Below are 6,000 nucleotides of genomic sequence, written 5' to 3'. Positions count from 1 at the left end.
AACCAAGCTTTGACGCTCTGCTCCGCTTCACTAGAGGGGCTTACGTATTCTCCCAATTATTTACATTCATTCATTACAGGGCTGTTCAATTGTGGAATCAATGCCAAGAACAACTGAACAACACTAACTAACCCAACGTTCTATGGGTGACAGGGCCCTCATCTTCAAAGCACCCAGACTTTGGAACGACCACCCTAAATCAAAACAGCTTAAAACTCATTTGTTCAGGAAGGCATTTAACTGTCGATGTCATCCTGATCCTTCTTTTAGTTTACCCTCTCCATCCAGATGCCCATGAGGATCACTTGATTCGGGTTTTTTTATGATAGTAGTATTTCTTCTTCTTCATCTGTCTGCTCCCGTTAGGGGTTGCCACTGCGGATTATCTTGTTCCATATCGTCTTGTCCTCACCATCTTCCTCTGTTACACTCATCACCTGCATGTCTTCTCCCATCACATCCCTAAACCTTCGCTTAGGCCTTCCTCTTTTACTTTTCCCTGGCAGCTCTATCCTTAACATCCTTTTCCCAATATACTCAACATCTCTCCTTTGCACATGTCCAAACCAACGCAATCTCGCCTCTCTGACTTTGTCTCCCAACTTGAGCTGACTCTCTGATGTCCTCATTTCTAATCCTGTCCATCCTCGTCACACCCAATGCAAATCTTAGCATCTTTAACTCAGCTACCTCCAGCTCTGTCTCCTGCTTTCTGGTCAGTGCCACCGTCTCCAACCGATTTAACACAACCGGTCTCACTACTGTCCTGCAGACCTTCCCTTTCACTTCTTTATTGTTCCATAGATCAGCTGTGGAGAGACCTGAAGATGACAATTTACAGATGATTCCCATCCAGTCTAATGGAGCTTGAGAGGATCTGACAGGAAGAATGGCATAAACTGCCCAAATATGGGTGTGTTAAGCATGTAGAGGCTTACACAAGAAGACAACGCTGGAACTGAAGGGCTTCTGAATTAAGGGTCTGCATTCTTACATGAAGGAGGGATTTCAGTTTTTGATTTTTAACTCATCCATAAATATCCACCAATACCCCAATGATAGCTTTTTACAAAAAGTGATGTGCAAATGGGCATCTCTGAAGGTGCAACCATGAAGTCAAACAGCTACAATAGTAGAAGACTATGCCATGTTCAACTCCGATCAGCTAAGAAAAGAAAGGTGAGGTTACAGTAGTCAGAGTAGAAATGGCATTAGAAGAATTGTCACGTGCACAGTGTTATGACGTTACAGTGAAAGTCAGCAATATGACACTTGAGCGATGTTTATTGTTCAATGTATATAGCACCTTCACGGGGAGCAACAAGTCTGAATAATGACGTAAAAAATAACAAAATCATAAAATCAAAGTGCGGGACTGTGAAGTGCAGGAATGCAGGGATGTCTTTGTGCCCCGATCTGTCATGCTTCATCATTTTTTTTGTGTTTTGTTTTAATTCTTTCATGTTCCCAGTTGCTATTTGCAGTCATGGCATTTCCATAAGTACATAGGAACAGCAAAGCTATTTGATGCCATGGGACTACAGCGAATACCACAGCTGGCAGATTATGTGACCTTTTCGTCCTGTAGCTTGTTGTCGACAGGCTGTATTAAGGGGTAAAAATTATACTTGAGGGTTTTTTTTTTTCATTTGCATGGTCAGCAGACTTTAAAAGTGCATAAAGTATTTCATGAAATCTGTGTGTATGTGACTTAATATTGTTTAACCACATTTATAATTGTCTGTTAGATAGATAGATAGATAGATAGATAGATAGATAGATAGATAGATAGATAGATAGATAGATAGATAGATAGATAGATAGATAGATAGATAGATAGATAGATAGATAGATAGATAGATAGATAGATAAAAGGCACTATCTATCTATCTATCTATCTATCTATCTATCTATCTATCTATCTATCTATCTATCTATCTATCTATCTATCTATCTATCTATCTATCTATCTATTATATAGTGCCTTTCAACTATCTATCTATTTATTCTGGCCACCAGAGAGCGATGCAGCCTCTCTTCCCCAACACAGACACAAGTCTTACCACACAACACACCTTTATTTTTTGCTATCTCCCCACAACACAGCACAATGCAAGCACCAATAACACAACACAACACAGTCCTTATTTCCTCCTTTCTCTTCCTCATTCCGCCTCCACTCCTCCTCTAGCAAGCTTCGTTCCTCTTCCTCCCGACTCTGGCTCCCTGAGTGAAGTGGAGCGGCTCCTTTAGTACTGCTCCTGGTAGTGCTCCAGGTGGCTCATTAGCCAGATCTGGAATCAGATCTGGATCAGTGTGGTGGAAGCCCAATGTTGGGCTCTGCAGGTCTCCATGGTGTCCCCCACGGAACCCAACAGGGCTGTCCCAAACTCCAACTCCCATGAAGCCCTGCGAGAATCTGTGGAGCCACAGAAACTCAAGGGGGGCTTAATTCTTTGCATTTTTATAGCGCTTTTCTCACTACTCAAAGCGCTCAGCAATTGCAGGTTAAGGGCCTTGCTCAAGGGCCCAACAGAGCAGAGTCCCTATTGGCATTTACAGGATTCGAACCGGCAACCTTCTGATTGCCAGTGCAGATCCCTAGCCTCAGAGCTATCTATCTATCTATCTATCTATCTATCTATCTATCTATCTATCTATCTATCTATCTATCTATCTATCTATCTATCTATCTATCTATCGTAGCAAATAAGCCCTTTGTCCACCTCTTGAACCCTCAGGTACCACTCTGATAACCAGGTGAATGTATAAATATTCTTTATTTTAATATTACATGGTGCACAAAGCACTTTCCACACCACTCTCATATAATCACTATTCTCTCAATATACAACACAATCCTCCACTCCCAGACACTTTGCCCTCCTACCTCCCAGCTCAGCTCAGTGTACTGGGCTTCCCACAGTCCTTTTATAGCCCCTGACCCGGAAGTGGTTCCTGGCACAACCCACAAGTCCGTTTCCTTCCGGGTCAGGGCAAACAGTCCTCTTCTTCATCCTGGTAGCACGTCGTTTCCTCCAATCACATGACTGTGACGCACTCCTGGGTTATAGGGCACGCAAGAGTCCACTAGCCCCCCTACAGCGACTCCTGGTGGCCCCCAAGTTATTCAGCAGGGCTGTGTGTATAAACTACAAAGTCCATGCGGCCCTGCTGGAAGTCGGGGCACCATCATGCTGTCCGGAGGGCTCCTCCTAGCGGCCTGGGGGTGGCGACCGGAGTCCGTAGCCGGTCATCCATCTATCTATCTATCTATCTATCTATCTATCTATCTATCTATCTATCTATCTATCTATCTATCTATCTATCTATCTATCTATCTGTCTGTCTGTCTGTCTGTCTGTCTGTCTGTCTGTCTGTCTGTCTGTCTGTCTGTCATATTGTTCCTTACATATCTGTCTCCCTGTCTGTCATATAGTGTCTTTCATATCCATCTATCTATTCATCTTTCTAAGATCACTTTGGTTTTCTAGTCCAACAAAAGTGAAGGTAGAACTTGTATCCTTTAATGGCAACTCCGACCAATCCATACGCTACATTTCAAAGAGACTGGGAAAAGACGACAGCCTTGATCAAGTAGGGAGATGCTGCCAAACCAGCAAAAGTACAACTCACATGTATACTAATTCATATCACCGAGTATGGAGGTAGATTGCTGCCAAAGGTCCATGACGAAAGTAACATGCCTTTCGTAAGCCCGAGTTAAATCCTGAGCGTGAGTGATGCAGTCATGTGATTTTTTGTATTGTTCTTGTGCCACATCACTGTCAAAATTATTTGAGAATGAAAGCACTGAGGCAAGGGTGGGACTTCATTCTTCTAGCCAATGGGAGTAGTCAATGCTAACCAGCCAATCATGAGACACACCTCCTTGCCCCACCTCCAAACGTGAATGTCCATAGTTTGCTCCATGAATCAGAACTTACTAAAAGTATGGCTTTGTTTTTTTCACAGGGTTGTTGCTCAAAATCAGTGGCGCATCACGAGCAGGACTTGCACAGAAATCAGTACTAGGCCCACAGCCTTTACTATACATCATCATAACATCCAAATTCTGTTCAATAAAAAATAAAAAAGGGTTATTTGCCTTTTCAAATGCCCCTCTTGCAGGAGGGGACTCACAAGAACATGTGTTTCTGTGTCTCATTCATAGGTGACGATTGTGCGCTTAATGCCGATTCTTTTAAGGCATACAGATCAGATTATGTATGAAGAATCACACAGTTCTGCCATTATACATAAAATTTATAAGTAATTTTAGAGACTTTTTTAAAACATTTGTTGCCTCAGTGCCTTTGCTCTCAGACGTAGAGCACACATCCTCCCAAGTACAGACGATCGCTATAGAGGAGCCAAATGGGACGAATGACCTGAGATGTCCTGAATTGAAATCGGATCAATTGTGAGTGTGTGCGTCTGTTCATCACGTGCCTTCAGTGTAATTAAATGTATCAATAAGGAATAAAAAATCTGTTTTAACACGTATGAGACGACTATCAGCAGAAGACTTCAGGAACAGAAACACGGAGGCCACACTGCAAGGTGCAGACCAGACAAACAAGAGGAACAGATTACAGTTTGGGAAAAAGGACCTGAAAGAGCCTGTGGAATTCTGGGAAAAGGTCTTTTTGACAAACGAGACAAAGATGAACCTCATCAGAGTGATGGTGACGAGAAGGAACTGCACAAGATTCAAAGCAGAACATCTCATCTGTTAAACAGGGCAGTGCTGAGGGTGTTATGGCTGCCACAGGTCCTGGCACACTTCTCCCCATTGATGATGTGACTAGTGACAGCAGTCACTCAATGAATTCTGAGGTGCATAGAAACATCTGATCTGCTCAAATTCCAGTAGATGCATCCAAACTCACTGGATGGCACTTCATCCTACACTAGATAATGAGCCAAACACACTGCTGAGGCCACAGAGCAAAGCTGCAAAATGGAAAATTCTTAAATGGCCAAGCCAGTCATTTGATTTCAGTCCAACTGAGCAGGCCTTCCATGTGCTGAGGAGAAAACTTAAGGGGACAAGCCCCCCCCCCCCCCCCCCCCCCCAAAACAAGCAGGAGCTGAAGATGGATGCATTAGAGGCTTCATCACTAAAGAAGTCCCTCAGCACCGGTGATGTCTATCAATAGCAAACTTGAAGCACTCATTGCATGCTGGGATATGTGACAAAGCACATGATGCTTCCCTGCAATGGGGGGGACCACGATGTAGCCGAAATGTCTGCAATGTGCATTTTAATCACAATATCTGAATTGTTTGAACTGTGGAGCAGAGGGGGAGATCTTTGTGTCTTTGTCCCAACTGTTATGGAGGGTACCGTATGTACCTCTTATTTAAAAACACTCTTTAACTTGTAAGCTTTCTTTTAGTGTAACGTGATTAGCAATGCAGGCAGCACACAACTTACTTTATAGTTGCATTTTAATTAACCACATAAAGTCTGTTTCATTATTGAACATCTGCTCAAGTAAACTGAAAATAAACGTTCGGTTTCAGCAGCATATGGAAATTCACAGGGCATAAGCTATGGAATGGTGGATAAATAAACACAGACATTTGACAACATGGGCTGCAGCCCCCTCACCACGACTCTGGTCTGCATTAAGCGGGGTAGAAAATGACATGACATGTGACTGTATGTTATAAAGAGAAACTCACCTGATTAGTACCTGATTAGAAACCAATGTCCCCAGAAATTGTTAATTTTCAAAGGAAGCGGGCAGTTCTGTATCAGCACATTGTGTGTGGATGAGATACTAATCAAAGGAGTCTGATTATTCAAAGCAGGTGACCCTTTCTCAAAACGGGTAAATAGTCATGTCCTGTAGATAGCCATCAACAATAACCCGTAGCACAATTTTCCAGGAATTTTGCCTTTACTTTAAAACACTGGTTTATAGCCCATTACACATCCAATAACTTCAGGGCCAAGTTCAGATTTTCTTACTCTGTCCGTGTCCCATAACC

The sequence above is a fragment of the Erpetoichthys calabaricus genome, chromosome 17, assembly GCF_900747795.2.
Source record: "Erpetoichthys calabaricus chromosome 17, fErpCal1.3, whole genome shotgun sequence".
NCBI lineage: Eukaryota > Metazoa > Chordata > Cladistia > Polypteriformes > Polypteridae > Erpetoichthys > Erpetoichthys calabaricus.
The sequence above is the reverse complement of the archived record's forward strand: the minus strand, read 5'-3'. Positions refer to the sequence as shown.